Raw genomic sequence first — 17,063 nt, 5'->3', positions numbered from 1 at the left:
CATGGAATCCATGAGGGCTTTTTTACAAAATTCTTAGATTAGAGGGGGTTCCACACTAGAGCAAAAAGCTCATATGGGCATGTTGAGCTAGTTTTAAGTGTAGACAATTCTGCTGGAGGAGAGCTCTTCCTTTCTTGAGTTTATAATAGCACAAGTACCACTACTTACGTCGCTCACCCGGATGGGGTACACCACATTTTCGTCAGTGAGGCCATAAACGTTGATGGCCAACCGAGGGTTGTGTGTACGGGCCTCGAACTTGCGAATATCCGAGACCTCCACCGGGTAGTCAATCCCAGCAATGGCATCTTCCAGCTCTGGCTCGTAGGGTAGGTAGTGGTTAACTCGGTGTGGTTGTTTTTTCCAGTGAACAGGGTGCAACGCCGCAAGCACACACCATATGAAGCACTTGGCGTCACTGTTCTGAATGTTCAGGACGGCCATCTTTGCCGCGATGGCAGATGGTAAGGGGACGTAGCTGGAGGCGGAGAGAGGCACAAACTTGGAAAGTTTGACGCGCAGTTCGTGACGCTCACCACACAGCGAACCCCCCGAGCCCTTAGCTTCATGTTCTTCTTGCTTTGCCAGCAGCTCCTCGACAAACTTGTTGTAGATGACCTCGAGGTTGTCGACATCCGCCAGATGCAACATTTTCGCCTTGGTGTTGTGGCAGAACCTGTAAATTTCACCAGACGGCTTCTTGTACCAGCAACGTAGCGATGTGTAGAATTTAGTGGAGTGCGTTGCAAGCGCATCGCCGAGGATGGAAATAATTTGGGCTTGCACGTTCTCCAAAAAGCTACGCACATCGCATGAGCCCTCCGAAGTAAGAGGAAAGTCCTCTAACAAACGCTGGAAAGCAGACCGGTCTGCTTTCGCCACAGTCTTGATGCGCTTGGCGGATGGTGGCGAGTCGGCTTCCGCTTTCCTCTTGGTTGAGCTGGTCGAAGGCTGGGCCCCAGATGTATTTTTGCTTAGACAAGTAAGCTTATGCTTCTTGGCATACGCAATTGTAATGTGTTTATTGCATCCGGAACACAGTTCGGTGGCAGCCAAATGCTTGCCTGGCACGCAGGTGCGACAATGTCTTGCAAAATGTTTGCTCGATATAGTTTTTTTGCACACAGGGCAACTTTTCATGGAGCGCATTTTTTTCGGGGTATGTTTATTTATATATGGGTGGTGTTGCCTTCCTCAAATATGTGCTTTAATCAACTCTATAAAAAAATAAAAAAAATATATAAGAAAAATATAATTGTAGATAGAAAAAAACACAATAAATATTGTATGCATGTGTAATTCTATTTAGTTTATTTTTCTTAGACACAAATTTTCTTCAGATTTTATTGCCCATTAGTATATTTTTCCACCAATCTAGTAGAGGTATGAAACTATGAAAATATACTTGTTTATATATATTCTATTATTTTGGCTGATATAATAGCAAATATATATATATATATAGCTATTTTGAAATTCTAAAACTTTCAGGTATACTTATTTTTACATGCAAACATACATCATAAAAAATTACACAATCGTATTTTTTTTCCATACACACATTTTTTTATTTTCAGAAAACAAAATTATTTTCGATCTTTATTTTTTTAAATCAAGCAATAAACATTATTTGTGTTTATAGTATTCGTCGGGCAATAGCAGATAAAACAAGAATGGGTTTTCTACGACCCATAGTTTACGAGTTACAAAACAACTTAGAAATTACATCTTGAAATTTAAATTTAAAATAACTCGAAAACAGTAAGCACTAATCATTATGTTTCCAATAGGTTGTAGAGTACATTCAATTTTTTATCAAATATCATTAAAATTTTCGAAATAGGGTAAAAACTAAGCCAGCAAATCAAGTTTCTCAAAAAAAATAAAAAAATTGTCTATATTTTCAAAACTTGAGGGAGTGGAATCGATTTTATTTGCTAGTCGAATAGTTTTCGTCAAATCCTATCCAACAAACCTAAAATCATCATCCTAGGTCAATTAGGAGCCGAGAAAATCAATATCTTGGAAAACATCTTAAGACAAATGTCTTAAGAAAATTTTCTTGACAGACCGGAAGTAACATCTTGACAGACCGGAAGTCGACTTTCTTAAAGATTAAGACATTTGTCTTAAGACGTTTTCCAAGACATTGATTTTCTCGACTCCTATGGGGCTTAGAACTATGTAACTTTGGTCTATGTATATACTAGTACTTGCCCGACCCTGTGGCCGAGTGGTTAGCACATCGCGCTGTAACACCAAGGGTTCCGGGTTCAAATCCCGGTCGGGTATGGTTGTTTGTGAATATCGATTTTCATCAATTTCATCACTCATCCCCATCTTCGCAAATTAACCAAGAGGCACAAAACACAAAATTAAAATAAACTAAATCAATCAATCAATCAATTATTAAGTTTCGTGTTGCAATCATGAAATTAAATTTTAATTAACTTTTTTTTCTATCCATCTCTCAAATCTATATAGCCTGTTCATATTTGGCATGTCGACCATTTTGTTTACGTAGCAAAAAAAATCTCAAGCCATTTTTTGTGAATGTTCGTTGTAGCTATAAGTATATTTGGATATAATTGCCAGATTTTATTTAACTTTAGGTTTAAAAATCAATAAGCGTGCATAAAAAAAACTAAATATTTTAAATAAATAAGATTCGAATAACTATGTACTTTCCACTAGCCTTTGCGATGGCGCAGCGGCAGCATTGTAATCAAAAGTTCGATACCTGCACAAGTGGTTCTTGAAACTGTAGGTCCAGTCCCAATTAGCCTTACTGTGCATAAAGTAGACTTAAAACATCAAATCAATCAGTACTTCCACTAGCCTCTGCGATGGCACAGCAATAGCCTTGTAATCAAGGGTTCGATACCCGTACAAGTGGTTCTTGAAACTGTAGGTCCAGTCCCAATTAGTCTTACTGTACATAAAATAGACTTAAAACATCAAATCAATCAGTACTTCCACTAGTCTCTGCGATGGCACAGCAATAATCTTGTAATCAAGGGTTCGATACCCGGTAGAGGTACAAATGGTTCTTGAAACTGTAGGTCCAGTTTCGATTAGCCTTACTGTGCATAAAATAGACTTAAAAACAACAAAATCCAATCCAGAGTATCAACAAATTCAAAAAAATAGAGTTTCCCCTGTACACTTGTATAATTGTAAACTCCAAGTTCGATACCCAGTGGAAGTGGTTCGGATCCCACTGTGTTACCTCGCTTTTATGTTATTTGCAATGAAGAATAGTTTTTTCAAGCACATGTTATATATATGCTCATATTTTTTTGTTTAGCGTAATTTCGTTGTTTAATCAAAACAACACTTTCTGTTCACTAACGCCGCTCGCAATTATTATTAACACACACACATGCAAAAAAATAACAAAAAACAAAACTTACCTACAAAAAGCTGCTAGCAATTTAACACACACAAAACAGTAGTATAATTGCGTAAATTTTAGTTTTATAGCTGGTCAAGCAACTTGTGTGCGTATAACTTATGCTGATATGGTACTCACCTGACAGACCAAACTAATTCGGTTTCTATTACACTTGATATTACACTTGGTATAGCGTACACTTTTATGCGACTACCCAGTAGCAATACTCGACTGCAACTGATGTGCGCGGGGTTTCTAATAGAAACTTATACCTGTCGGTAGCTAAAATTCCAAGGTTGGTTCGAGTTACGTGTACATGGCCTTTGACGATAAATAATAACAAAAAAAAAACAACACACCCGTCCATCATGATTTGGATCGCTGCCTTTGGAATTTTCTGCATTGTAGTCGTCATAATATGGGTCACCTTGGCATACTATAAAAAATCCAGCAAGAAGAATAGCGAAAAAGCAGACAAAAGCCCTGGCGTGTATCACACCCCCGATTCGCCGGATGTTGATCAATACCCGAGCATTCCTGGCGCGCCCGGTGGCGGAACCAACACAATACCGCCGAGGTCACCCGTACAAAAACCGACCGGAACTGGGCCGGGAGGACACTCGGGTGGGAACAATAGCGGAGGAGACAATCAGACGTCATCGCCTCACGTTCCCACGCTAACTCCTCCAGTTACCAGCAGCACTCTGCCAAATAACCAAAATACTACAACAACAATTAACCCACCCACTATTGCCAGCACCACCACTACCATACAAAAAAAAAAAACACGTGAAACTCTACAGAGGTGCGGTAATCTACAACCGCAGCCGTTAGAACCTTTTTGGTTGGGCACCACGCACCCTGGCGAGGTTAGGGGCCAGGCATCCTAAAAAACAACAATTATTTATTTGTTTGTTTGCCTCACAATACGAAAAATAATAAGAGGCACCAGCGCGCACGTGTGTATAGCACATCGTGTTTCCCCCGAGAGAGGTTTACAAAAGTCGCAATAGGTCTCTCTTTCTTTATCTTACAGCAATGTTGGTATCTCTATCTTTTTTTTTTAGTTGCAGATGGGTTGCCAACACACTCTAGTTAATAATGCTACATATTATACACACACGCACACACATACTGTGTTGTCATCCATCCATCCATCCATCTCTCTCTTTTACGGCAGTATATATTTGTTGCCGGCACTCCTTGCTAAATTGGCTAAACCCTTGCCAAGTAAAAAAAAACTGTAGGTAGGTGTTGGCAGCATTGTCGGTTGTTTAACTCTTCCCTCTCTCTCTTTTTCTCCTCTCTCTCTTTTTTTTTTTGTAAAAAAGCTATGGCGAAAATATCAGTAGGTTGGCAAATTGCTTTATGCACTGTAAGGCAGACCTCAAGCAGTATTGCCAGCTCCTTGCTTTAGGTTAGGTTAGACCAAAATAAAAACCTTGGTGACTTTTCGAGTAAAATATTGGCAATACTGCAAGACAAACCTCAAGCAGTATTGCCAGCTCCTTGCTTTAGGTTAGGTTAGACCCAAAAACAAAAACCTTGGTGATTTTATCGAGTAAGATGTTGGCAACGCTGCAAGGCAAGCCTCAAGCAGTGTTGCCAGCTCCTTGCTTTAGGTTAGGTTAGACCCAAAAAAAAAAAACCTTGGTGATTTTTTCGAGTGAGGAGTTGGCAACACTGCAAGAAAATAAGGCTCATGCCTTACAAGAGCAAACCATTAAGGCAAGCCTCAAGCAGTGTTGCCAGCTCCTTGCTTGAGGTTAGGTTAGACCCAAAAACAAAAACCTTGGTGATTTTTTCGAGTGAGGAGTTGGCAACACTGCGAGAAAAAGCCTCAAGCAGTGTTGCCAGCTCATTGCTTGAGGTTAGGTTAGACCCAAAAACAAAAACCTTGGTGATTTTTCAAGTAAGGGGTTGGCAACACTGCGAGAAAAGCCTCAAGCAGTGTTGACAGCTCCTTGCTTGAGGTTAGGTTAGACCCAAAAACAAAAACCTTGGTGATTTTTTCAAGTAAGGGGTTGGCAACACTGCGAGAAAAGCCTCAAGCAGTGTTGCCAGCTCCTTGCTTGAGGTTAGGTTAGACCCAAAAACAAAAACCTTGGTGTTTTTTTTCAAGTAAGGGGTTGGCAACACTGCGAGCCCCACCGAGCCCCATTTTCGGTTGGCCAACCGGGCTGATTGCTCTACTTCAAACAGCCTTTGGATCCTCTCCTGAGGCACGTTCGTCCACAGATGTTGCAGCTGTCCCTCCAGATCCCGCAGGTTGGCAATAGGACGGAGTCCCCGTCCAATGTCATCCCACACATGTTCAATGATGGAGAGGTCCGGGGATTGTGCTGGCCACGGGAGGACCTCAACATGCTCTAGGCAGTCCATAGACACATGGGCTGTGTGTGGTAGTGCATTATCTTGTTGGAACACTGTCCCAGGGTGCTGTGCCATAAGGGGTAGGACGTGTGGACGCAGAATGTCTGTGACGTATCGCTGTGCCGTCAAAGTCTGCCGAAGCACTATTAGAGGTGACCTGAACGTATATCCAATGGCTCCCCACACCATGATGCCAGGGGTCACACCTGTGTGTCTCTCCACAATGTAGGCAGGATGTGCCCTCTGCCCTCGACGCCGCCACACCCGCACACGATGGTCATCGGAGGTCATGGAGAAGTGGGACTCATCACTGAACATGATGCGACGCCATTCGTCCTCTGTCCATGCCTCCCGAGCACGGAACCACACCAACCGCAGGCGTCGGTGTTGTGGTGTCAACGGCAACCGGCGCATGGGCCGGTAGGACCCGAATCCGGCGGATGCGAGTTGTCGAGACACTGTGCTGGAACTCACAGGATGTTGTAGAGTGTCCAGTACATGTTCTCGGATGACGGGTGCCGAAGTTGTGGGATCCCGCACTGCTTGGAGCGGCATACGACGGTCCTCCCTCGGGGTAGTGTTTCTTGGTCGACCTGAACCTGCACGACGTGCATGGGTGCCCTCATGTACCCATTGATTCCAACATCGGGCCACTGTGACATCTGAATGGCCCACATGCCTGGCAATTGCCCGATATGACCAACCCGCCTCGTGCAGTCCCACAATGCGGCCTCTGTCAAATGCTGTCAATTGCTGGATCGGCTGTCTAACGCGTCTGCGAGGCATCGCCGGTGCTTCGTTTTCCTCTCTGAACTTCGTGCTGCACTGTCTGACTCACAGCAGGTGACTGGTCCCACCTTATCAGCAACAGAAGGTGACGTTACAAATGCCCTCTGGTGGGGGTGACGTATGGCTGCGCATGGAGTCCCATCGTCGCTGTTTTTTTTTCTTTTTAAGACCTGATTCTGCTACTATACTGTATTTCACGCAGGTCCCCAATTGTTCTCAAGACCGAAATTTTGGAGTTCCTAACGGGAATCGAATCCGGGACCGCTTGTACCAAAGGTCAGACCGCTAATCGTAGGTTTGATAAATGCAGGTAAATAATGATGGTTAAATTAACGATATAACAACCAAAATGACAAATATGCATGCCTTACTCAGGATTCGAACGTAGAACCACTAAATTCGTTGCACGTTACGACAACCACTTACTGCAGAGTCTGGGCCATGCAATGAGTGAGATGTTCTTGACACGAAGTTCATCTGCATAATTGCTAGGTCAAAATATTAGTTCCTGTAATTCACTAATATGAATTTGTTCTGTTGTTCCCGTTTCAGAAGATGGGCGCAAATTGCCTTGGTGGTGCCGCGTCCATTATAATATTTAATGATCAAATCTATTAAAATCACCCTTCAGTCAATTCAAAACTTTCTCAGCTTGAATTCTTGTCATTGAAAAATATACCTTTCTGTTGGAAGAAGGGTGGACATTTTATTCTCCTCAATGCCGTGGCACAGGTGGCCTTTATGGCGAACAAGCGAGAAATAACCAGGTGTCGTAAACCAAGCGACTTCTTGCCACCAACGATCGGCCGTTTTATGAGCAATTAGAAGGTCCGTAAAGTCAAAGTGTCGCCGGACTTCTGAGCTTAGAGATGTTATTCTCTGGATGCATAAGGAAAGGACTCTTTAACACAGTCACGTATTAATATTCTGGAGAGGGCAGCGGATAAAGTTTTTCTCTTTCAGCTATATCGCACAGTTTTCGTTGAAGTTGCATAATTATTTCATAAGTCAAAAGGAGCAGAATGTGACTGTGTAATCGTGGACGTTCAAAGATACACGATTGTGTGACCATTAGAATGTAAAGAGAACGGTTGCTTAATTTTGACCTAACTTCCACATAGTACACCCTGGACTGCATTTTTCAGACTAACGAGGCTTTGGCGTCTGGACTCACAGCTAGTATAATCCTCTGAAGGGCTCGTGTTGTGTCGTCCCGGTATGTTTGTCCCTTGATCCATCCCATCTTTCAACCAATCATCCCCATGGTCGCGATTAGCCAAAAGTGGTAGAAAGAATGACGTAAAATAAATTCAATCAATCAAAACTTAATTTTAGATGTAAATGAGAGCGATCGCTTAATTAAAGATGCAACTGGGGGCCATTACTTAATTTCAGATGTAAGTGAGAGCTATTACTTAGTTGTAGACGTAAGTGGGAGCCATCACTTAATTTTAGATATAAATGGGAGCGATCGCTTAATTTGAAATGCAAATACGAACAATCACTTAATTTTTGATAAATGGAAGCGATCACTTAATTTTGGATGTAAATGGGAGAGATCTGTTACTTTAAGGTGTACGAGTAAATGAGAGAGATCGCTTACTTTATGGTGAAAATGAGAGAGAGGGGGAGAGAGAGAGAGAGAGAGAGAGAGAGAGAGAGAGAGAGAGAGAGAGAGAGAGAGAGAGAGAGAGAGCTTAGTTTAATATGTATATTAGACAGCTTGCTTGAAGATGTAAGTTGGACAGATCACCTAGTTTTAGAGTAAATATGATCGACTACCTACCTACTTTTGAATGCGAATGTAAGATCGCTAAGATGTAAATGGAAGAGATTGCCTAGTTTAGATGTAAATTGGGAAATGGTTTACTTTTATATGTAAATGGGAGACATCGCTTACTTTAAGATGTAAATAGGATAGATAGACCGTTGTGGGAAAGTCAAGTGGGAAGGAGTTACACTTTACTCGCATCTAAATTGATGATTTGTTGTAGATTTTAGACGTCTTAATGCAGTAGATCTTTGCATTGGCAAGCAGAGCATGGCGTTCCTTAACCCTTCATGTTTGTTACTTTGGAGGGATTTCAGTCTTTCTCCATTACACAGGAACTTCTGACAGGTAGAAAGAATACTTTTTGATGAAGAACGCAATTTGTCGGGGGCGGTAAAAGGTACGCGCGGAATTAATTAAAATGGGGTCTGTCAGCTTAAAGGGCTGGAACAGTTATGCATTTTTTTACCCGGTGTTGCAAAGTGTCAAGGAAGTGGCTTCAAAGCCGAACAGGATAGGCGAGGAGTTTCGCTGGCATAAAATCTCAGAACAAAGTCCAACTATTTATCTAATGGTGCGTGCTGTTGAATGACGTGAACATGTTTTTCAGCTTTTCCGGAGTAAAAGCACGATTAGGTGTTGCCAGTTTAGTGTGATTTTTTCCCCTGTCATCCACTTTAGTATTACAGCTTTGATGGAAGATTTGATATATTGGTTTTTGGGAAACGTCGCTGTGCAAATCTGTTAGTTGAATATGTTGAAAATACCATAATTGCTTGGTTAACTTACGTGTAATCATTCAGAAAATGAATTCGTGAAAAGTAAAAAAAAAAAATTCTTGATTTATTGATTGATTGATTTAGTTTATTTTAGTTCGCGTTTTGTGCCTCTTGGCTAATTTGCGAAGATGGGGATGAGTGATGAAATGATGAAATTGATGAATGGACATTCACAAACAACCAAGCCCGAGCGAGATTCGAGCCCGGGATCTTTGGCGTTGAAGCGCGATGTGCTAACCACTCGGCCACAGGGCCCGGCATAATTCTTGTTAATATATACAAAGTACATGTGAGAAATTCAGAAACTCGATTTGCTGTGCAAAATATCATGGAAAAACTTAAAATGCAAATATATTTTAATCTTATTGAGAAACCCACTAGAACTTGACGTATTTTTGTGTGTCATGAAAGAATTAACGACATTTTGTTTTTGATTACAAAAAGACAAATTCAGGAAATTTACCTTTTCCGAAAAATAAATCATTGGTTATTTAAGATAATTTCAAATTTAATTCAAATACAGTTACATGGAAATGTCCGTGAAATTTTGGGGATAATCGTGACGAATGTTACTAATTGAACATCTTCAAATGGAAGGAATCCAACATGCAAAAATGCTAATTCATAACGTAAAGAAATAATTTAAATAATTATTGAATATAATATTTTTTAAAAATCATAAATGAATTGCTGTAAATTGTCTGAAGTCATAAAACTGGTTGAAGTAGGGCTTGCTGAAGTGCACTGTCTCAAACCATAAATTTGATTGAACTGAAGCTTCCTGTATTGAAAATAGTACACTTTGATTCTATTTTTAATGTGATGACTAGGGCTAGGATTTTGATGACCTAAAAATTCGTAAAAAATGCCCTTAAAAAGATGCATTTATGACCTAAAAATTGCCCAAAAATGACTTTAAAAATGACCTAAAAACCGTTAAAAATTCCAAAGTAAAATTTTATTTGCACTTCAAATTACAGCAACTCTAGTATACAACTTTTGACAAATTATGAGAGGTTACTGTCCAGTTTTGAGTTGCAGTGTGTAACGAATATTTTCTGTAAATTTTCAAAAAGAAATGAATGACGATTGTCAGCTAGCACACTTTTATACATAGAAAAGCTCTTTTCAACATCAACAGAGGTAATAGGGGCATATTTAAAACATACAATGTCACTTGGTTCTAATTCGGTTTCAGAGTCTGGCAATGAAAACGTTTTCCCACACAATACGTCACGAATAGAACATATTATTGTGTATCCTGCATTTTTCCCCAGCACTTTCTGCATCTTTTCTCTCACTTGGATTCCAACAGTACCTGGAACTGCTTCCAAATTATCCTGAACTTTGTTAAGGACATTAACTTGATCAACCAATGTAGCTCCAGATGTTTCGAGTGAAGTTATGGCAGAAGGTAGGAAGCCGAAGTTGGACTTTATATAGCATAATTTTCCCTCCATTTCGGGATCAGCCAAGAGTTCCTGTGCTTGTCTTATACACAATGCTTCACTGCTGTCGAACGAGGTTACAACTTCTTTCACAACTTTATAATTTTCACAATAGTAACCACAAGCCTCTAACCATGTACCCCATCTAGTAAGAATAGGAGCTGGTGGCAAAGGCACATCAGGTGCATGAGACCTAAAAGCTAACACTCGTGATGGGGACTTGAGGAAAATCTTCTTAATGTTTGCAATCAGTTGGTCTACATCAGGAAAGTGACTTCGCAGTTCTTCAGCAATACGGTGACACGCATGTGCAAGACATGTTACATGTACCATTTTCGAGTACAGACCTTTCAGAGAATTCGCTGCTTTAACCATGTACGGTGCCGCATCTGTTACGAAAAACAACACCTTGTCATATTGAATGCCGTCGGGCCACAATAACTGCATTGCGTTATTGAAAACTTTGCTGATCGTTGAATAATTCACTTTTTCTAGACATTCACAATTTATTAGAAACACTTGAGTAGACTCGGATTCCTGCATCGTACCAATCACTACATTTGCAATGTACCGTCCGAGTGAGTCGGTACTTTCGTCAAGTGACACCCATATTTTTTTACCATGAATTTTCTGCCGAATTTGATCCATTGTTTGGTTGTAGCATTTCTTGACATAATTTTTCCTTAGCGTGGAAGAATCTGGTATCGATTTCCCAGTATGCTTTTCCAAAAATGCTCGAAGTTTAGGATTATTTAGTTTACTTAGAGGAATGTCAGCAGAAATAAAAGCGTCGCACAGTTCTTCAGAAATAACAGAGGATTTGGAGGAACACTCACCCATTAACAATTGCACCGTCCTCTTCTGATCTTGAATTTGCTTCAGAGCTGCCTTGTGTTTCTCGCGGTTGACATGTTGCTCCACCGTGAATTTCTTTTCCGCAGCAACTCTTACACCACAAAGCTGACAGAATAATACTGATCCGTCCGTACTGAACGTATTTTCACCATACTGGGACACAAACTGTTTTAATTTGTACTGTGTACTTTGCTTGGTTTTTGGCATCTTGTCCAATGCTTCGAAAACCTGCTCTACTGAACACTGCACCAAAGTAAATTCTCGCAACAGGAACTTCGACAATGGCCAGATCACACGTTCCATCCATTCACTTCCAAGGAACACAACAATTGGTCTGAGCAGATTAGAAGATAAGATTAGGCAGGGCAACGACTTTCTTCTCCAGGGGCAAAATTGCGAGCTGTTTTGAACTTCTAACAATTGAATTTCATTGTTAGGAAATCGTTATATTCGTGTTGTTTATTTTCTTCTGAGACGGATGGAAGGTAGCTGCGGTTTCATATATTTTAAATTGTCTAGGGAAGATATGAAAAATAGGATATTTATTCATCTTAATCCTTTCACGTTAATGCTGCCCATGCACTCGCAGCGTACAAGTGCTCTGGAAAACTAAGAAAATAAAAAAATGACCAAAAAATGACTTAAAATGCCAAAAAATGACTTATACAACCCATAATGGCAAAAAATGCAAACAAATGCCCCAACAAATAGTGCTTAAAAGTTTCAGCACGACATGAAACATATAAATATTAAAAGATTTGGGTTTCTTATTCACCAGAAAAAAAGATGCAATTTCATCAAAATCCTTGCCCTAGTGATGACAATTAAGTAGGTCCAAATACTCAGATAAATATACGTGCGAAAAAATACATTTCTGAAGGTCCGTTTCACAAAACCTATATTTTCTTTAATTCGAACATTGGGGTACAGTGTTTTTGTTTTAGTAGTCACTGTTTTATTTCACCATCTTTTCACATTTCTGATGTTCTTATTAATCCTCAAGGGGAACACGTTAGTGTTCAATTCTCCCGGGTAGAGCTTTGAAAATAATGTTCAACCTCCGTCCGTGAATATGTCCTCTTTCCAGTCCGCCATCTTAATTTCTGCGAATGGTGTACTTAGATACTTTTAATCATCGTGCCAAGTCCCCCGTTTTTCGAACGCACTAAGCCGATTAATATCCCTGATGTGACTGAGAAATTATCTGTTTGCTCGCAACAGTCCCCAGAGAGACAGCCGCTTTCAGTTATTTTCGTCCCTACGACATTTCAGCAAAGGCATACGACTTAGGGTGAGATTTCCCTTTAGACTTTAATACAGGGTGTTCCGTAAATAGTGGAAATACTTGGTGGCAACCTAAAAACGGCACTGTACAACAGTGACGTATGTACGATATATTTTTGGAAGGCCATTTTTAAAGCAGGTCATATTTCACGCCCCTGCAGTTTGCAAATTCAATTATTTGTATCGCAGAATATGTAAATTAACAATAGTGATATATACTTTTTTAAGTTTCATGATATTTTGAAAGGGGTTCAATCCCCTGAGCCGCTTCTCAAAAACGCAACTTCTGTACCCATAATCAGAGTTCCACTTTGCTCTGAATCAGACAAATTGGTAGCACTTCGAACCAAACGCTCGTTTAATTTCGCTCGACTACTCTCAACCATTTGTATAATATGACATTTAAATTTCGTAAGGATTTTGGTGTAATTTATCACCCACTTATCTCTTGTGTATACACATCGACTTTTATAACAAGGTTAGACTTGCTTATACATTCCGTATGCAAGGCATAGGCAAATCTACTAAACTAGGAATTTTCTTAGTTCTCCACGGATTTTGAGTCCCATCGATCTAAGATGGCGGCTTCGTTCATAGCATGGTAAAGCTTCCTAATATGACCCACTTAAACATGACATTTTAAGTGGGATATACCGATAATTCTAAATTGTTCTTGGTAATATACGTAAGTACGAGTAAAAAGTATTTGATTATATTCGTTTGAACTTCGTCAATATAGGAGTTTTTCACAATTTATCAAATAGCTATAGTATAAATAATGATCCTATGAAATGCAATTAATTTTTCTAGAAACAGAGCCATCTAGTATATTCTCTATTACTTCTCTGTTCGGGCGCGGGGGAGAATTCTTGAAGTATTTCAAAATAGAGTAGAATCAGTCAATATAAGAAAATATGAATGCTAAGAAAAGTGACGAGATGTGTCAGGTAGCTCATAAATTACCTATTGGGTCCACACAAGCAGCTAACTTCTCTGTAGAAAGGAGAAGTAGAGGTATTTAAACATGGTTCAGTGTATTGACAGTATGTGAAAAATTAGAGTTTAGTAGAGCTAGCGGTGAATGCTCGAAGAAGCAATCTGCATGCCGAGACTAATGGTTCATCCAGTTGTACAAGTGGCAATTTTTATTTCATTGCAGGATATTATACGCTTACTCTTTCCCCTCGATAAAAAACAAGCGAACGTTAGGTTAGGCAGTTTTATTTTACATGTACATTCACCAGTGGCAATGTACCTCCCCACGCCAAGGCAAAATGTTTAATATTAATTCATTGCATGTTCTTTACGTGAAATAAATACGAGTAAATAAATAACGGAACAGTGGGGGCGATTAGGTGGGGGGGGGGGGGAGACAGTTGCCCACACACTTTTTCCACTTTTGCCCCAGCACTATGCTAAACCTTGTCTACCAATGGAAGGTAAACTGTCCGCCCTCCCCCCACCAGTTTTTGCACCCCCCAAGTTTTTTAACCCAATCGCCGCCACTGTAACGGAATATTGATCTTGCCAGCGTATTAGAAGTAAAGGAAAGATTTTGCTCGTTGCTTTTTGATGAAGAACGTGAAGAAGAAATGTTATTGCTGGTTCTTTCATGACATATCCACTAAGTTGGAGCCAGTCTTGGAGAATATTCGGGTTTGCAACAATGTACGAACTACTGATGGGCATTTGTCCTCAAGAACATTGCCAACGGGGTACTAATTCCAAACCGAATGGTATTTGTAAACTGCAGCAAGAGTTCGTAGGATACATGCGTACGGAATGGGAATGTCCACCATAAGCAGAACTTTCATTGTTACACGATGGCCACGTTTTGGTATGTGTCCAACGACATCTATTTTAATCTGACAGATTCTGCAGTAAGGAACATTCCAGCGGCCGCTCTAGTAGTTCGTAGTTGCTCCAGTGCCAAGATTTGCAGATTTGGAATTGGGGTCTTTCTGCATGGATTGGAGCGTTATCTCTTACTATCCCAGTGGCTCCAGATCTATCACTGCTGCCATGTCTGCCAATAAGATGAAATTACTTGTTTTCCACGATTAGATTCGCACTGTATTTTCAACAAGTGAGATACTGCTTTACAAACCACAAATCATAAAGTTATATCTGTCTCAAATTAAGTCAAGATCGTACCATAGCTCAATGCTTCCTGCAATGTTTTAAATCAGAAACATTGTTAACTAGGTTATCGATGTAATGGGTCCTGCACTGTTTCAAATCATAAAGGTGTGCGTTAAACTAAAAATATGTTGAAATGGGTCTTCCTGCACTCTCTCAAATTTATAAAACTGTTTGAACTAAGGATTCCTGTAGTACAATGTCTCAAACCATAAAACTGGTTGAACTAAGGTTTCCCACAGTAAATAATCTTAAACCATAAAAATTATTGACCTAAGGATTTATGCAATAAACTAACTCAAACAATAAAATTGTTTGAACTAAAGATTCTTACAGTACAGTCTTAGACCATAAAACTGGTTGACCTCAGGGTTCCTGCAGTACACTGACTCAAATCATAAAACTGTTTGAACGAAGGATTCCTGTACTATAATATCTTAAACCATAAAACGGTTTTAACTAACTTCCTGCAGTACATATTCTCAAACCATAAAACTGATTGACCTAAGGATTCCTGCAGTACACTGATTCAAACCATAAAACTGTTTGAAATAAGGATTCTTGCAGTACATATTCTCAAACCATAAAACTGGTTGACCTAAGGATTTCTGCAGTAAACTGTCTCAACCCATAAAACTGATTGAACTAAGGATTCCTGCAGTACACTGTCTAAAACCATACTGGTTGAACTAAAGCTTCTTCTCTTGTATAGATCCGGATGGGTGACTGAGCACGTTTTAGTTTGATTCTTCTCCACTGAAGTTCCAGAGTTCGATTCCTGGCTAGGGCATTGGTGTTATTTGTGTCCCCATTTATCAGTTTCATCTTATCACTCATCCTCATTTTGCCATAAGTGGAAGAAAAGACACACGCAAAAATTCCTTCGCTGCCTCAAATATTCAAGACTGAATTTAAACATGTGTTATCTTTGAATTTTAAAAATGTATATTTTTCGTACCTTCATGCATAATTTCTAACCACGCTTTACGTTCACTGTCATTGTACTTGCTTTGGCGTTACCATATTGATCACTGCATTTCTTTCTTTCAGATCTTCTGTGGTAGTTCCGCTTTAAGAAGACTTCGAAAAGAAGCGTCGTCCTGCGAAGAAAGCAAAAGGAATGAAGGAATAGACTCCAGAACTTCACACACCCATAAATCGCCGATAGTTCCGGAGTAAAGAAAAGGAAGAAAAGTCCTTTGATATTGATCTTCCGGAAGCTTTGAACTATACAAGTTAGGCGCCTAATCAAAACAAGGCTACCCCAAGCAATTGAGCGGTGAGCTCATGTCATTACATCGGTGGCTGGGAAGAAAAAAATGCCCCCAAAGAGGTCGCTGACTGCGTCTATTCCTCTCAGTGGAGCCACGTCTAGCTCGGTTGCAAGGGAAACCCAGACAACGCGCTGATATTATATCATCCCCTTGGCGTCGACTGGGTAGTTCAGTTTAGGAGCGGATCTGAGCTACTTACTGGGGCGGTTTCTTGCCAGTGCTTAGGATTTGTTGTTTCAAAACACTGTTACCGTGCGTGGTAATGTACAGAAATTTGTCGCCCCAGCCTTGTAATCCTTTGCCACCCCCTCAAAATCACTGTTGCGAGTACTTAAATACTTAAAAACCTTTGTTTCCACATCTTTCAATCCCTGTTTAATAAAAATTGTGCATGTAGATATAAACCTGGCTAAAGACTGTTATGAATCAGGGTGAAGGCCTAAAATTGGCTCACATTTTGCTTGTAAATTGATTTGAAATAAACGTGGCTCTGTTTAGCTTCCAAAAGGCTTTTTAAAATTCTGAGAGTTAGCGAACACAGCGACTCAATATTGATGTTTTTTTGTCCTCCGAACGTTGCCAGGTCATGGACGCTGTTTTTTCAATCAAGCCGTTGATTACAGAAGACAATCGCGTCCATGCGATGATATGAATGAAGCACGGCCAATATTGATCACACAGGGGAATCGCTCATCTGAAAAAGAGTGCGCAGGGCCGGCATACAATATAGATAACATATCGTGCACCCATTTTTTTTTTTTTTTGTGCTAAAGTGAGCGGCAGGATTGTCTTTGAAGGACATCGTGCTAGAATACCTTGATTAGCTCCACTGCACAGCACGGTACAGTGGTGTTTGTGGACGCGTCCGAAATCCCGCCAAGATCTCCTCCTCACCTGTAGACCCCCCGCGTGCATTTCCTCGGGAAATTACTTCCAGGGGCTTCGACGATGAAGAGG

The sequence above is a fragment of the Lepisma saccharinum genome, chromosome 10 (genome assembly GCF_977018435.1).
Source record: "Lepisma saccharinum chromosome 10, izLepSacc3.1, whole genome shotgun sequence".
NCBI classification, from domain to species: domain Eukaryota; kingdom Metazoa; phylum Arthropoda; class Insecta; order Zygentoma; family Lepismatidae; genus Lepisma; species Lepisma saccharinum.
This window is presented reverse-complemented; position numbering follows the sequence as displayed.